The 18232-nt window shown below is 45.5% G+C and overlaps 1 long non-coding RNA gene across 8 annotated transcripts in view; it reads right to left on the minus strand.

The window, feature by feature from the left end:
• LOC149123311 (uncharacterized) overlaps positions 1–14134 on the minus strand; it is an 86754-nt gene extending 72620 nt beyond the window's left edge. For 2 of the 8 annotated variants that reach the window (XR_016217076.1, XR_016217083.1), the window contains exon 1: positions 13728–13934. This is a non-coding gene — a long non-coding RNA (uncharacterized LOC149123311). Of the gene's footprint in view, positions 1–13727 lie in introns of all 8 variants that reach the window. The other 6 variants (XR_016217077.1, XR_016217079.1, XR_016217078.1 and 3 more) reach the window with 5 other exon arrangements.
• Positions 14135–18232: the final 4098 nt, after the last annotated feature.

Here is an 18232-nt window from a genome sequence, read left to right on the forward strand (position 1 = left end):
CGTGCAACAAACTTAAATATATATTGAAAAGAAAATCAGAAGGTATCCTTCCACAGATATTTTTCTCTTTCCCTAAAATCACCATGCATAAAAATAAAATACCCAGAGGAGGGAAGCCCCTGAAAGAATGTTTGTCGATGACTTCAAGGACAGAAGAAAATTCTTTGACTAGTGCTTCACGACGATAGCAAAGATGGAGTAAAATAAGCTTGGGTTTATTAAGTTACATAGATTTCAGGAACAAATGTTTGGAAATGCAACTATGTCAATACATATGATGGAAACTTCAAAAAGGAACTGTCAACCAAGACTCAAACAGCCATTAAAAAAGAAAAGCAAGAAAAAGAGAGAACCATGGTTATGAGTATAGGGCTGGGGATATTTGAGAGCACTGGTACCTCCTGCACACTACGACCATCAGCCTGGAAGAATCATCTAATTACAATATCCAATACAGAGAAAAGCGTGGAGATAAATCTCAGTGGACAGAGTGAGAAGTTAGCCTTTGATTCATCTCATCATGAAATGCCTCTTCCCCTTCTGTCGAATGAAGCAGCTCACAAAAATGAGAGCCATTCAGATAGCCATATCTTAGATGGACCTCCACTTTCTGAAACATGAAATTTCCCATTATTTTCTTTTATCCTAAGTCCTCTCAAATTACAGGAAACTGTGAGATAGGGCTTTGCCTTATTTAACAATGTATGAGACAAATAATCCTTTAATGATCTTGTTTCCATCAAAACATAGCGACTAACAGAACCCATCATAATTAAAAATAAGTAGGGCATTTACTTGAAATAAATCATATTTTAATTGGCAGTTTTATTGAAGGGATGTTAAATATAATGACAATATATTATTGCAGATTGTACACATTACGCAAAATTTTCATGCTACTGTTTTAACATTTTAGTTGAAAATATGAGTTGTTATTTGAAAATAACAGTAAGACTTTATATTTTAAATATATGGATTATAATATTTGTAACCCAGTCCTGCCAAATTCCTTCCTGCAATTGCCAGGAGATACTTCCCCAGGGGTTTCTCATGATTCTGCACAGAATCCTGTGGCAGCTTTTATTCCATACTATCTTTTCAAGGCTGTGCATATAGCAAAAGGCCACAGAAGAGAGAGACAGGAGCTCCCCAGGGGCAGCGGGCAGATCCGTTCCCTGACAATATAATAAAGATGATGTCTCCCTCGAGGTAAGGGCTAGACAGCTTTGCTGGCAGACCCCTTTAGAAGACAGGGATATTTTAAGCTCTGGGATCTCAGTTGTGATCCAGCTTGGTGTGCAGCATCTTCCCGGGCTACCTCCCATCCTCCCCATGGAACTTGGCAAAAGGGAGCGTGGTGGGAAGAAGACGCTCATGCTGCTGCTTTGCCGTGAATCCTAACAGGCGTCTGCCTCGGACCCCAGAGTGCTGTGTTTTCTGCCAGAATGAGGAACTGTAGCAGGCTAAGTTGTTTGCTTTCAAGCAAAAATAAAAATCTTTCTGTGTTCTTGACAGAAATGAGAGAGAATTCTTCAGAAAAGCAGCACATAGACCAACAACAACAACAAAAAATGGCATTACTAACTAACCTGAAAATGTTGCTCTATCAAATATCTAATCTTGGGAATGATCAGCTAAATTTCTTTAAGGCAGGCAAGAGTTACAGGGTAGAGTATAATTGTGTCTCTTTCCTGTTTCTCTCTTCATATCTGCAGATCACCTCCTAATTCAGGGCTCACAAGCTGTCAGAGGAGCTGTCCATCATGGCATAAAGGCTGTTCCTGAGAGATGAAACTCCTGACATCCCTAAAGGATAGATACAACTTCTTTTTGAGAAATGCACTGGCCAAGACAGAGATGCCCATCCATTATACTCCAGTGCTTCCAACCCAGCCTGGAAAATTAGCCTGGGTACCATTAGTGGCCGAGATTGCAAGGCTGGGTGAGGAAACTGGAAAGAGGGAGGGGTAAACAACTTGTGAGCTTACAAACTGATCACCGTGTTCTTGCAGCTCTGAATAATGTAAGGGTCTGGAGTGCTGGGAAGATGCAGGGTTCACTTCCCCGCACAGGGGGGCGGGTCTGTGGTTACAGTCTTGGCTCACAGCGCTGTGTCTATTTATCAGTGCACTGCATGCTCTTCGGGGCCATTCTCCAGATTTATGTGCCCCGAGGTCATGGAATCGCAGCCACAAGAGTGATACTACTACTGAGTTTCCTCCCACTGCAAGGCTTTGCCCTGCCTGCTCAAGCCATAAATTCCCTACACGGCCAGTGGAAATTCATGTAGGGAGAATCGGCATTTCATTTACAAACCCTAGCCAAGTTACAGACACAAGTCTCACCTCGGAACTGGACCTGACTCTCAAAGACACAAAGCATCTCAAGGTCCCTCTGTTGGTCCTGTAAAATCCACGCAGTCTTGGCTATCGCTCACATGGGCCCAAAGTCAGCAAGTGGGTCCCAGGACTCTAAAGGTTCTTGTTCTAAAAAGTATAAGCAGATGAAACTGAGCACCTTCTGGGGACTTTCCAATTCTGTACCAAACCCAATTAGGAGTATGTACACATTTGTCTTTAATTGTTGCCTATTTATTTTGATTTATTTGAAAGATTTTCACCTGCTGGTTTACTCCTCAAATGCCTGAAACAGCCAGGGCTGGGCCAGCCCACAGCCGGGAGCCTAGAACGCCATCCAGGTCTCCCCAAGTTGTGGCAGGGATCCAAGCACACGAGCCATCATCTGCCACCGCCTCCCAAGGTGCACATTAGCTGGAAGCTGGATCAGAAGGGGAGGAGCCAGGACTCTATCCCAGGCACTCCAGCATGTTACGCAGCTGTCCAAACCAACGGCTTAACCACTGTGTCTTAGTGCCCCTGCCCCACAGTTAAACATATCTTCACAAAGTGATCTGAGAATGATTTTAAAAGAAATGTGTGTCTTATTGAAGATGTCACATGGAGGTGAAGAAGAGGGGCTGATTTGCCCAGTTCTCACGTGGAAATTTGGTAAAACTCCGCTCTTGCCACACCCATGGACCCCTCACACCTGCAGCCTAGCGACAGTCTCTCAGAATGACCCGCCCTTGTCCCTCAGCTTCTATGTACACATCATCAGCACAAGTACAGCCGGGCCCGAGGCAGCAGAGTGACAGTGGAGACCTGTCCTTAGGCACCAGGCTCCACAGCTGCTTTCGCTTTGCCCCGACGTCCTCACTATCAAACAGCAGAGTCTCAGCTTATTCATTCAGCAAAAGCAGACGGGAGTTTCACCTCCCTCAATGCAAAAGGCACTGATGCGTGCAAACTGTTCAGCCTGGAGTCTGGGGGACATATCTGGCTCACCCCGCTATGGGGCTACAGGGGAAGCAAACTAAAACTTCACTGTGCCGTCTCATCTGCGCGGGAATGCATGAAGTCCTTTTTTGCAATAAGCAGTAATGAAGTGTTTCAAGCATTCTCTCTGGGAGAGTCCGCCGCGGTCCAGCCCAGTGGGAAGAACGTGCTCACCTGCGTCTCCAGCAACAGCCACATTTTCAGCACCGCCCTTCCCTGGAAGAAATGCTTCCTGCGCCGTGTGACTGAGAAACCCCCTAGTGGCAGCATCTCATATGGGAATTTCAGCTCCCCTGGCCTCTGGAGCCACCCAGAGCAGGTGGGCTCCGACAGGTGTTGTGGCTGGGCCTCTGGGATATTCCTGACTTCAACGTGCACACAAAACTGTTCCAGCATGGTGGTAGACAGAGATGGGATGGTTTATAAATGTAAAAGTTCAAAGAGAAAAACAGGTGTTTTGTTTTAGAAAATAAGATGGTATTACGTTTGTACAACACCAGGTAATTAAATTTGTTATCTACATTTTTTACATTAATTTATTTGACAAGTGAAAGAAAGGTGGTGGGTGTGTCTGTGAGTGAGAGAAAGAGACAGAGCGAGCGAGCGACAGAGAGACACACACACACACAGAGAGAGAGAGAGAGAGAGAGAGAGACCTTCTATCAGGTGGTTCACTCCCCAAATGTCTGCAATGGGCCCCAGCAGGCGGCTGAAGTTGACAGCCAGGAACTCAACCTGGGTCTCCCGTGTGGGTGCCCCATCACCATCTCTTCCCAGTCTTCCCATCAGCAGGAAGCTGGAGTCAGGAGGAGACCTGCGTATAGAACCCAGGCACTCTGATGTGGGACACCCCAAAGGCAGGGCCCTACATTTTGATTTTACATTCCATGAATAAGAAAAATTAGAACATGTATCCCCAATACCAGACTTTTAATTATACACATGTGTCACTAGACTTATATATGCTGAACCTAATAAACACACACAAACTATTAAAAAAGTGATAGATAGGGGCTGGTGCTGTGGCGTAGCAGGTTAAGCCGGTGCCTGCAGCACCTGCATCCCATGTGGGTGCCAGTTCAAGTCCCAGCTGCTCCACTTCCAATCAAGCTCCTGCTAGTGAACCTGGGAAAGCAGCAGGTGATGGCCGAAGTCCTCAGGCCCCTGCACCCACATGGGAGACCCAGAAGAAGATCCTGGCTCCTGACTCCTGCCTAGCCCAGCCCTAGTCATTGTGGCTATTTAGGGAGTGAACCAACAGATCTCTGTCTCTCCCTCTAACTCTCTGCCTTTCAAATTAAATGAAATTTTTTAAAAAGTGAAAGCTAAGTAATTTTTGGTAAAAGCCAATGTGAATGAGCAGCTTTCATCTTTCTGAAACTCTTGGCTTCATACTTCATGATTGAGCAATTCCAAGATCTCATTTGACATTTAATTTATTTCACTTCTTGTTTTAATACCTGTGATGTGTAAAACAGTTCCAAACATAAGAAGGGGATTATTGACTATACTTAACAAAAGTGAAACTCAATTTTCAGGCCCTTCAACTAATTATACATGAATTTGTGTTGAAAAACTCTTGCACCTGTTCTGGTATTCTCTTCAGAACACACTTTCTTGGCTGAAATATTCTTAAGCCACTTTCTCAGCTTCTAAGGATGAATCTGGCATTGTAGTTCATAAGTCCACTTCAGCAAGCTCATGTTTAACAGGCCTGAGCTGTTTTGCTCTCTGATAGATCTCTAGGTTCCAAATCAAACAGGTGAATAGGAGGTGCTCAACAAATGTTTTCAAATAAAAGTTTCAAAGTGAGTGCTTCAACTTCCAAATGGAAACTGGATTTCAATGCAGATAGAGCATAGATACAGAGCCAAGGTAGAGGCCACTGCAGCTATTCTGGAAAAAATGGAAGAAACCAATTATTTTCTCTTTTGAAAGAGCCCACAGGCTGTAGGGATGGATTAGGTGATGTAGAGTTGGAGACAGCTGTCAAAGAGGACTGTCAGGGCCAGCCTCACCTGCAGTGCTGGCCTCCCAGGTGAGCACTGGGTGAGTCCCCACTGCTCCACTTCATACCCAGCTCCCCACCAATGTGCCTGGCAAAGCCGCAGAAGCTTCCCAAGTGCCTGGACTCCTGCCACCCACATGGGAGACCCAGATGCAGTTCCAGGCCTGGCCCAGACCCAGGCATTGCAACCATCTGGGGAGTGAATCAGCAGATGGAATCTCTCCCCCCTCCCTCCCCCCTCCCCCCTCCCCCCTCCCTCTCTCCCTCTCTCCCTCTCTCCCTCTCTCCCTCTCTCCCTCCTTCTTAAATAAATTTAAAAACAAGCAAACAAGAGACGACTGCCAAGGTTGCACTTGAGTAACTGGTTTGTAGTGGTTGCACTGGCTGAAGCTTGGAAGAGCTAAAACTGAATGAATGTGCATAAAATATGTCACAAAGACCCAATGGCTCTATTTTTAAAATTTACCCCAAATCCAGAAAATTCTCCCAAAAAATCTCTACAACCAACCTCACTGACATCATTACTGTATTTCACCTGCATTTTTCACAGTCTCCTAGTCAGTCACTCTGCTTTCACTCTGGACTCTAATCTACACAGCAGTCACAGATATATTTTTAAATTCAGGGTATGGAGCTATAATTTACATACAGAAAAATGTACCCTTTTCAGGCATACATTTCTATGTGCTTTGACAAATACATAAATTGTACAGCTACTGTGGCAGTCAAGCTATAGGATAGTACCAACAATTCAAAAAGTGCTAAGATTATATAAAACATAAATCATACCACACTACTAAAATGCTCAGATCCTTCTATTGTCTTCCATGCCCTTTTTCCTATTTTTATTTATCTCAGAGACAGACAGAGCTCCCATCCAGTGGTTCACTCACCGAATGCCTGCGATACCCTGGGAGCCAGGAACTCAACCCAGGTCTCCCACGTAGGTGGAAGGAACGCAGTTACTTGAGCCATGACCTGCTGCCCCTCGAGTTCTGCATCAGTAGGAAGCTACACCCAAGATCTGGGGCCAGGACTCAAACCCAGGCACTCTCGTATGGGATGTGGCTTGTCCCAACCAATGTCTTAACCACTAGGCCAAACACTCAACTCACAGCCCTTCCCTTCAGGAATACAATGCATTGCCTCTAAGGCCCCAGAGACATGGTCTTTCCCTTAGCCATCTCTCTGCCCACAACTCCTGTGCACTTCTTAAAAATTACGCAGTAGTCAAAATGGCATCCTTGCTATTCCCGGACATCTCAAGTCCATCCCGACAGCTTCACTCGGGTGTCTGTTGAATTAGGCAAACACATACACACACTCTCTCTCGCACACATACACTTTTCTCTGACCCAACACCCATTAAAATGTAAGCTCCATACAAACAAGATCTTGTTCATTTTATTCTCTGTTGTATTTCCAGTACCTAGAAGAGGGCCAGAGGCATAGAAAATATCAATAAACATTTGAATGAAGACATGGACAGGTGGGTTGGTGGGTGGATAGATGGATGGAACAACGGACTAGAAGTAACACAGTAATCACCTACATTGTTCATTATACATGGCTGCGTTGGGGCCGGCGCTGTGGCGCAGCAGGTTAAAGCCCTGGCCTGAAGTGCCGGCATCCCATATGGGCGCCGGTTCTAGTCCTGGCTGCTCCTCTTCCGGTCCAGCTCTCTGCTGTGACCTGGGAAAGCAGTAGAAGATGGCCCAAGTCCTTGGGCCCCTGTACCCACATGGGAGACCCAGAAGAAGCTCCCGGCTCCTGGCTTTGATAGGCACAGCTCCAGCCATTGTGACCATCTGGGGAGAGAACCAGCGGATGGAAGACCTCTGTCTCTACCTCTCTCTAACTCTGTCTTCCAAATAAATAAAAAATCTTGAAAAGAAAAGATCATGGGAAAATGGAATTAAAGGATAAGATTATTAAAAAAAAAAAAAAAAAAAAACATGGCTGAGTTAGTACCTCCCCTCTTCCGTCTGCTGGCTGGGGCAGATGTCTGCACTGAAACTCTTAGGCTTACTGCAATACTAAGACTCCCATGTAGGATATCACACGAGGGACATACACTCTAAGTGCACTATCTTCAGTGGGAAAAAAAACTCTCACATCACACAGGTCTGTAGTACCTGCCACCATAGCTATGGAGAGAATCTACCTTTAACACCAAAGGTGCTCACACTCCCTGTATCTGTATCTGCTCTTCACAGTAACCCCTTTTGCCTCAGAATCTATCTTCTTAGTATTGTATTCTCTGACATTTGCACCTCCAAAATAAACAGGGTCCTTTCCCCTAAACAGCTGCAATGAGGTTCATTTTATGGAACATTTTGGAAAAATCCTCCACAGTGTTTCACTTAATTAGGTCATGTGGTATAATTTGCATTCAGTATTTCACAGATTATGACTTTTTATTTTTCCTCAAAAATTTTTTTTGGGTTTTTAAGAAAGACATTCTGTTGGCAAAAGGCCATTTGCTGACTATAATTGCCAAATTCCCTTACAAGTGCTCCTTTGGGCAAATATGTTCAATGCTATGGCTATTATTATTGGCCAGGTTTATTATTTCTATTTAGGAATTTGTACAGTTAGCTACATATAGCAGTTATATGAATTGTCCAATATCCAACTGTTTTAAGGGAGGGAAAATATTTTTTTCTTTAAAACATACACACTGTGACTAATGAAATCATCAGTAAGAGGAGAAATGTTCCGACCCGCCCAGTGTGAGGTGGCAATGTGTGTGTCGTCTACTCCTCACCTGCTCAGCACACAAGTCATCCGAGGGGAAGATGGAAGAAAACAAGAGCAAAGCTGTGAGTCTGAGGACTTAGCAAGACACACGAGCTGTCGTTGCAAACGTCCAGCCTTGCAGCCGGCTTGGAGCTCAGTTTGTCTGGGCTTGTACTTCGGATGCTATAGAAATGGAAAGCTGTCACTTTCCTAGGATCCCTAATACTTCTGTACTCAGAAAGGAAATTGGAAAGGTTCTTAGTTGCCCTTTTATGATTGAACATCTCTGGGGAAGCCACGAGTCTGAGCCATGTCCCCAGCTGATGTAATTGCTATTCCCAGATATTAAGGCAACGCCTCCACAAAGAAAAGAATCTCAATGATTTATTTGGCATTTTTCCAATTAGGAAGGGATTGCTGGATTTTTCTGTTTCATACTGAAATATGAAAGGGAAGAAGCTGAAGAGAGGGAGGAAAACAATGACCCATCATTTTGAAACAACCTGTGAATCGGATGGGAGCACTCTTTAAAATACCCTCTAGAAATCATTCTCCCACTCACACTAGTGTCAAAGTTAAAATTTATAAATTGAATTATTACTTCTTTATAATTATCTGAGAAGCAGAGACACAGAGAAGGCGTAAGAGAGCTCTCACCCACCAGTTCACTCCCCCAGATGCCTGCGCTGGCTGAAGCCAAGAGCTGCAAACTCCTTCCCTCTGAGGATGCACACCAGCACCCATGGAAAATGTACAGGCACACACCCTGTGTTGCATCAGTTCTGCTGCTAGTTCACTCATCAGACACTCACATAAATTCCCAAAGATAATCTAACATGCCTGTTTTCAACTGTGTGCATTGCAAAACTGTTGAGAATAGAACACTATCAATGTTCATCACTTAGAGAAATAAGTTCTAGTGCATTCAAACAACATAGTTGAAAAAGAGACTGAAATAATCTGTAAGTGCTAATGTGTAAAGATCTCCAGGCTATATTAAGTAGAATCAATCAAGTTGCAGCTCGAAATATAAAATGCAAGTGCTACTGATCTCCAAGTCCCATAGCTAGACTGACTTCAAAACCAGCTCCTCTACTTACTGGTCATGTGACCCTGGGCTGCTGGCTGGCTGTCTTTCTGATTTTGTTTCCTTTCTGTAAAATAGGGAAAATGTGTTATATTCTCCAAAAGGTGCTGGTTGATATTAAATGAGTTAATAATCGGAAAGCACTTGAACACTGGGTTCAATAAAGCTGTGGTTAGTGGCAGCAGTATCATTATGACTTATTTTTCCTCAAAAAGAAAAAATGTAGTCCTTTCCTGTCAAAACAGTTACTTGTCATTAATCTTTTTTTTTTCTTTTTTCTTTTTCTTTTTCTTTTTTTTTTTTTTTTTTTTTTTGACAGGCAGAGTGGACAGTGAGAGAGAGAGAGACAGAGAGAAAGGTCTTCCTTTGCCGTTGGTTCACCCTCCAATGGCCGCCGCGGCTGGCGCGCTGCGGCCGGCGCACCGCGCTGATCCGATGGCAGGAGCCAGGAGCCAGGTGCTTTTCCTGGTCTCCCATGGGGTGCAGGGCCCAAGCACTTGGGCCATCCTCCACTGCACTCCCTGGCCACAGCAGAGGGCTGGCCTGGAAGAGGGGCAACCGGAACAGACTCCGGCGCCCCGACCGGGACTAGAACCCTGTGTGCCGGTGCCGCTAGGCGGAGAATTAGCCTAGTGAGCCGCGGCGCCGGCCTAATCTTATTTCAAGTTATTATTTCCTGGCTTAAGTCCATTTAGGTTATCATGGATCAGATACATAGTCATGACATTATTTAAAGTGTCAAAAATTAGAAATAAAGGGAGTATCCATTAGTAGGTGGTTGTTTGAAAGACTATGTCATCTATGAAATACTATATGAACATTAAATAATTGAATTATAATTATATGGGTAGGCTGAAGAGAGAATTCTTTTCCAATCACCATTGGGTAAGAAAACTAAGACACAGCATAAGTATACAATTGAATTTTGGTGAAATAAGGATGTAACTATATGCAGTTATGTGTGTGTGCATATGTGTGTGTGTGTATGAAGTTACATGATGATGCAGTGAACTTGAAGAAAATAGTCAACACCCATGCCAAGTAACAAGAATTCAATTCACACTACAATCTGAAGCAATCAAAAACAACAATACCTGACATAATAAATGAAGCAATGCTTTTCAGGACAACAAAAGACAACGATTCTGAGCGACAGAAAACAAAACAGGTAAGACCTCAATAGTTCCAGTTAAATATCTTAAGAGAACTCGCAGGCCCTGGGACCTAAGGAGCTGGAACAAACTGGACACACCGCTTGATTAAGGAAACAGAGCTGATGGCCTGGGGTGACCAAGGTAGCCAGAGTCGAGAGGACAGGTTAGTGTAGAGGAAGAAACTGCACAGAGAAAAAGCACGTGGAAAACCCACAGAGGGGCTCCATCAAGGATTCAACTGTAAGCAACTCAGTTCACGTGTGTGCACAAACCACATGCAGCCACAGAAAGAACCATCCTAGAACGCTACATGAGTGCTGAGTTCCCAGCAATCACACAGGGCTGCAGAATCAGCCATCTGCACAAAGCAAGTCAGGAGACTTTATTAGACATGGGATGTCTGGTAAAACACACAAAGGTCTTGCTTTAGTAATGGGAAATAATTAATCCAAAACTGAGCCCTTCTCCAGACTACTAGACCCTAAGAGCAGTGTCTGCAAGGATCCTGTTTCCACGTAAGTCGCTGTGTCCAAGAACATTATTGGAGAATCAATGGGAAACAAAAATGCTCATCACCCAAGGAGATGAATCTCACGATATTTGGTATGCAATTAAGAAATTTACTAAAGGGCCAACATTGTGGCACAGCAGGTAAAGTTGCTGCCTGCAACGCTGGCATCACATTTGGGTGCCAGTTCCTGTCCCAGCTGCTCAACATTTGTGTGTGTGTGTGTGTGTGTGACAGGCAGAGTGGACAGTGAGGCAGAGAGAGAGAGAAAGGTCTTCCTTTGCCGTTGGTTCACCCTGCAATGGCCGCTGCGGCTGGCGCACCGCGCTGATCCGAAACCAGGAGCCAGGTGCTTCTCCTGGTCTCCCATGCAGGTGCAGGGCCCAAGGACTTGGGCCATCCTCCACTGTACTCCTGGGACACAGCAGCCAGCTGCTCAAATTTCAATCCAGATCCCTGCTAATGTGCTTGGGGAAGCACAGAAGATGGCCCAAATGCTTGGGCCCCTGCACCCATGTGGGGATCCACATGAAGCTCCAGGCTCCTGTTTTTAGCTTGGCCCAGCCCTAGCTATTGTGGTCATCTGGGGAATGATTCCGATTCTGGAAGATCTTAGAAAAGCAAACTGCTCCACGGTGACAGCAGATCAGTATTTTCTGGGGCTGGGAGAGGGGTGAGGAAGGACAGTGGATAGGCATTGGAAAGGAACGCAAGGAAACCTCTGGGAATGATGGGTAATTTCACCCACTTGATTTTGATGATGGGTTTGTGCTGTTAAAACATCAAATTTCATACTTGAACTATGTACAGTTATTTATGTGCTACCCATACTTCAATAAATCGCCCAAAAAACTTAGAAACTAGATTTTTTAACCTGGCCAAGGAGGAGTGGAAATGGGACTGACGTGTATGGATGGAGAGCTCAAGCAACACAGGAAAAGATGGGACTAGCCAAAAAATGACCAAAAATGAGACATTCACAAAAAAGGATTTATATAAAATTACAAATGCACAGCAGTTAATGAGGGAAAACGCTGTAACCCACTTTGTTCTGAAAGGGCCTAGTGTACTAAGTGCGCTTACCCCTCACCCTGTCTTCACAATGGCTCTGAGCACAAGGTACTGAGAGCACCGTCCTCCAGTACAAAGGAGGGCAGCAGAAAGCAGTCCGGATTTTTCTGTCCCTGACTTCCTACCACCAGAACTGTCTGTGTTCATGGATGCTGGTCCCTGAAGGAGTTAGACTATGGGCCAGAACAGAAGAGGAACAACTGCCCCCCAAATAAAGCAAAACTCCATTCTTAGTGAAAAGCTTTAAGAAGTAAATTAAAAAGCATATATATTTGGGTGCTGGTTCAAGTCCTGACTGCTCCACTTCCAACTCAGCTCTCTGCTATGGCCTGGGAAAGCAGTGGAAGATGGCCCAAGTCCTTGGGCCCCTGCACCCGCATGGGAGACCTGGAAGAAGCTCCTGGCTTCGGATCAGCCCTGCTCCAGCCGTTGCAGCTGTTTGGTGAGTGAACCCATGGATGGAAGACCTCTCTCCCTCTGTCTCTCTGCCTCCTCCTCTGTAACTCTGCCTCTCAGATAAATACATTTTTTAAAAAAATAAAGCATATATATAAACTAACACATATAATTGAGTGATCCTATGTCTATTCTTGTAGTATACTAGATGCACATCCATTTTAAATCATATATAATGATACTCATTACATACATTTCATAAAGTGAAATGTATTCTCTCCATACAGTAACAGAGTCCGTGAGATAAAGTCCGTTGGAGTATGTTGCACTCTCTTATTGCACCCATCAATTTTCTTCCACCTATCAACTCTCTTCCAACTCTCCTCACATCAGAACGTCATTTTGGGTGATCTGAGGTTTTGCCACTCCAAGTGTCAACCCACAGTGAATCCTGGAATCTCCCCAGGAGCATGTCAGAAGTGCAGAGTCTCGGCCCTATTCCAGGCTGATTCAGAATCTGCCCACACTTGTGCCTGTGGAGCAGTGCTCTAACACAGCGGCCCAGAGCAAGCTTCACTGCTGTTAACCAATCACATTAACATTAATCAAATTATTGTCTCCTCTATTCACTACCCACCATCCTGCCAAATGGCTGGCTACAGCAGCAACTAGTTACAATTACCAAGAAGAATGGCCAGGTTTGGTTCAATATCTTTGTCTCTTCTTACACCGAGAAGGCCAGGTGCTTCAACTATCACTGATTATAAAGGATTCAGACACCAGTGAGTCTGAACCCAGCTGCACCTGGGAGAACTGGGGGAAAAAACCACTTTCCTACTCCATTCCAAAATTGTTCAATTAGCCACTTTGAGGAGAGGCCTGGATAACCCTAAAGGAAGTGAAATAAACTGGCTTGAGACCAGCCGTGCTTAATTCCGGCTGCATGATAGGAGAGTCATGGGGAGGACACCCCGAGGCCACGGCCACACACAAGCCGGAATCCTGCACCTCCTTCCCCTCAACCCGCTGCTCCACCACCTTTGCCACCCCTCCTTACGCTAGAACAGATACATCAACGAGCATCCCTCCTTAGAAACAAACCTGAACTCCCCAGAAGGCTCGCATCTGGCGTGGAGGTGAGCAACATCTCAACATCAAATAGGAAAGGAGCTTTCTAAAGTTTGAGAGACTTTGGAAAGACTTGGAGGTAAGATGACTTCCTGAGTGACGGGAACAGAGAAAAGACTGCCAGAAATGTGGGCATAAATGACGGAGCTGCATATGCTAACGAAGATTTCTGGAATCTAAGGTCTTATGGACCCTACAGAGGGTGCCAGGAGGACTGTTTTTGCTTAATTTCTACTCTCTCTTCTGTTGAGTTCCACTATAAGGAACTGACCCTTCATCATAAAAAGAAAACACAGGTCACCTTGCTCCAGAGGATGCGTGGGTTTTCCCGCCATGCACCCCAGCACCGGCTGCTTAATCTTCTTGGTCAGCTCCTTGGTCTAGGCTCTTGCCCTAACAAGATTGGAACCATTCTGCTGCCTCCTCCCCTCCTGCCTCGTTAGCACCTGGTGATTAGCTCCAGGCCCCGCCCTGGCACTCACCTGTGATACTGGCAGTTCCTGCCTCTCTAGCCGAGACCTCCAGTGGAGGTCCAGGCCTTAGACAGGCGGCCTCTCACCGGCTTCTCACATTCGGTCCTTTGCAATCTGGACCATTATGCCCAGTGATGGATGCAGTCATCCACCTTATTCTTGGCAATACCTTCCAAGACCCACATGGGTACTTGGAACCGTGAATAGTACTGAAGTCTACATATACTGCTTTATCCCATATACCTACGGTAGAGTTAAGTTATAAATCAAGCACAGTGACAGATTAACAATAATAACTAATAATCAAATCGAATGATTTTAATGATAGCCTGTGATAAAAGTTATGTGAAAGCACCCTTTAAAAATATTGTACTGTAGGGCCGGCGCCATGGTTCACTAGGCTAATCCTCCGCCTGTGCGCCTACACCCCGGGTTCTAGTCCCGGTTGGGGCGCTAGGTACTAGTCCTGGTTGCTCCTCTTCCAGTTAAGCTCTCTGCTGTGGCCCGGGAGGGAAGCAGAGGATGGCCCAAGTGCTTGGGTCTCTGCACCCACATGGGAGACCAGGAGGAAGTACCCTGCTCTTGGCTTCTGATCGGTGCAGTGCCGGCCATCGCAGCCATTAGGGGAGTGAACCAATGGAAGGAAGACCTTTCTCTCTGTCTCTCTCTCACTGTCTATAACTCTACCTGTCAAATAAAAAAAATATATTGTACTGTACCTAGCCTTCTTCTTGGGAGGACACGAGGTAATGCAAAGTCTACACAAGGAGATGACAGGAGGTGGCAGGGTTACCTGACCTCAAGCACTGTGACCCCCTGACAGCAGGTCTGGTGACCTGCACAGCTATGAAGGGAATAGTGGACTGGCAGCTTCCACGGTGGGCAGACCCTGGACTTACATGCCAGGCAGGATGGAGCACATGTCTCAAGATTCCATTCCATTACTCAGAGCAGCATGCTGTTTAATACTTAAGAACGGTTTATTGCTGGAATTTACGATTTAGTATTTTTGGTCCATGGTTAACCACAGATAACTGAAATCGAAGAAAACAAAACTGCTAATAAGGGAGTACCAAGGATTGCTGAGCAGAGTGCCTCTGCTTGAACTCAGCCCGCGTGCTCCTCCCAGGCCATTGGCTCTCTTACCCGAGGAATGAGCCCAGCCTCAGAGGCTCCAAGGAGCACAATCTTCAAAGCATTTACTTGGCTCACACTCTCTGCACCTGCTCCTGCATTCACACCGTCATCATTCACTCGTTCACCCATACATCTCCCTGGAGCATGTTCTCTGGGGTGGCGTCGTCTAAGTGCTCTGGCCACAGAGCTGAAGCACACAATCTTTATCCTCAAAGTGATCAGCCACCATTGAAGAATCGAGACAGTCAAACCACTCTGGATGCCTGCATCTCCTATCAGAGTGGCTGAGTTCAAGCCCCACCCCTGCCTCTGATCAAGCTGCCTGTTGATGCATCTTGGGATGCAGCAGGTCACGGCTCAAGGATTGCATTCCTACCACCCACAAGGGACAGCCATGGAGTTCCCGCCTCCTAGCTTTGGCCTGGCCCAACCCTGGCTGTTGTGGGCTTCTGGGGTGAGCCAGCGGATCTCTCTCTCTCTCTCGCTCATTCTCTGACTTTCAAATATATAAAAATGAAACAACAAAATGAAATGGCTGGTAATAACACTGCGGACGATGTTAAGGGGTGGTAGAGACATGAAGTGGCTGGAACTGCCATGCATCGCTAGAAGGAGGAAAAAATGGCATGAGCAGTTTGCACGAGAGTTTGTCAGCTTCTTATAAAGCTAAATCTGCATTTTCCATATGAGCCAGAAGCCCCACTCTGAGTATTTACTCAGGAAAAATAAAAATTTATGTCCCTATGAACCCCTGCAAGTGTTTATAGCAGATTTATTCACAATCTCCAAAAACTGGAAGCAGTCCAAACAGCCATCCCAGCTGAAGCTGTGGTGCACCAGACAGTGGGATAGAAAGCAATAAAAAGAACAGATTACTGATACATTCAGCAATATAGATAAACCTCACAAGCATTATGGTAAGTGAAAGAAGTTAAATACAAAATAGCACATCTTGCTTTCTGATTCCATTGGTAGAACATTCTGGAAAAAAGGAACACCTCAAGTACAACAAAAAGACCTGGGCCTGGTAGGGGTTGGGAGTATGTTTGGGGGTGGGGGTGGAGGCAGCACTGAAGGGTGAGTGTGACAGGATTTGTAGAGGTTATGGAAACATGCATTATGATAACTGGTAGTTGTAAGATTCCTTACATTTGTTACAACCTTGAAAAGATCTGCAAACAGTAAGTTTTACTTGTTGTAAGTCACACCTCTATAGACAAGACAGAAGTTACTCATGAAAGCAATACATGCTCCTTGTAAAAAAAATTAAAATATGTGGTAAAAAGTAAACTAGACTGTGGGCTGCCTGCTGAGACCCTGTGTGTGTTTCCTCTGCTTTCACTCTGGCTGCACATTGCAGGCACTGGTCAGAAAAAGTACACTGTCCCACTAACAAAGAGTGAATTTTACTGTACGTGAATTACAACTCAACAAGCCTGACGTGAAAAAAAATACAAGATGCTCCACTGAGAACTATAGGAGACAGAAAGAACCTTGAGAGATTCAGCAACTCGGTGGGTAGTTTGCATTTTATTAAAGGCTGGATAACTGCTATGGCCAGAACTGTATGATTTAAATCCCATCTACAAAGCCACGGCAAATCCACGATATTTTTTTTTTCACTTTGAAATGTTTCATATAGCTTTTAAAGAAACATGCTTTTGGCCTGATTCTGTCATCCTTATGCTGACACTAGCATTCCTTGAGCAGGCTGACTGGGACAGTGGCGGAAGAGACAGGAAAATAAGCTAACGTCTCACTAAGAGTTTAAAACATATAAAGAAGCGGCAGGAGGGGTCAGGAAGGGTTCCAGGAGATTCTCCTGAGCTATGCTGTGGAAGGTTGGAGGAATCCCCTCTCTTAGGAGGGATTATTGGGTGGAGGGTGCTGGTATGTGACGGGCAATTCACCTAGCCTAGGTGGGCCTTGCACTGCGCCGTCTCTTGGCTTAGGCGCTCATGGCTGCCCCTTCTCTGCTGCAGGGTTCCCTGTGTGCCACCGCGCGTGCTGCAGCCTCCTGGCCTGGACACACTCTGTGCCAGTGACACTCCCCCCAGACACACACACACACACACACACACACACACACACACAGCCCTGGGATACCCAGACGTGTCCTCAGACACTGTCAAACATTGGGAACCAAATCAGCACTGCTATCCTCAGGCACTGCTCTGTGGCCCCAGAGACACAACAAAGAGGGATCCGCCTTGAGAGGCTCAGCACAGGGAGGAACCAGCGGCCAGGACCTGCTCCGGGCTGCTTCACGTCACCGACCCTGTGTGTGTGTGTGTGTGTGTGTGTGTTTACATTCTAAACAAGAAAGACCACTATGGGATGGTTGTTTGATAAGAAACAATTGAGACACCCACCCCCACATCAAAGTGCCTGGGTTAGAGTCCCAGATCCACTCCAGTCCCAACTTCCTGCTAATGCACACCCTGAGAGGCACCAGGTGATGGCTCAAGTAGTTGGGTCCTTGCTACTCAAGCAGGAGACCTGGATTGAGTTCCTGCCTCTGGATTTTATCCCCTGGGCTTTGTGGGTGTCTAGGGAGTGAACCAGGGGATGAGAATGCTCTCTCTCTCTCTCTCTCTCTCTCCCCCTCTGTGTGTGTGTGTGTGTGTGTGTGTGTAAATTTTACAGAGAGACATGGCATGGTGGTGAGGTGTGTAAATCTAGAAACAGGCTTTCAGGGTTAAGTTCAATCTCTGGTCAGTATGTATGTGACTTGAAGCAAGTCACCTAACATGTCCAGTTTACCTGTTTGTTGAATATTAGACAAAAAAGAGAAATAATATCAGAGGATTATTGAAAACATTAAACAACCAGATTAGAGAGCACAGCATCTCATGCATGGCAAAACCCAACCAGGCCTTCAGTAAATGGCAGTCATTGGTGACTCCTCCCTCTTTAAGGCTCAAAGCTCCATTGTACTAATGTGCCCTAAGTATAGAAGATTCTTCATGAATATTTGAGGAAAAGAAGTTAAGAATAAGTAAAAATCTTACCTGGCTATAAGTTTTCCCATCTCCAAAACAGGTCTGTAGGTCCCTGCGGGGCAGGGTGAAAAAGAGATTAAGATGACCTCACACAGTGTCTGATACCGGCACGAGCACAAGAGGTGTTAGGGGTTGCTGTTATGGCTTAACTATCAGTCAGCGAGACACGTCAGTCCAAGAGACCTCAGACGGAT

This window comes from Oryctolagus cuniculus, chromosome 11 (assembly GCF_051225735.1).
Source record: "Oryctolagus cuniculus isolate XC-2025 breed Fujian yellow rabbit chromosome 11, ASM5122573v1, whole genome shotgun sequence".
NCBI classification, from domain to species: domain Eukaryota; kingdom Metazoa; phylum Chordata; class Mammalia; order Lagomorpha; family Leporidae; genus Oryctolagus; species Oryctolagus cuniculus.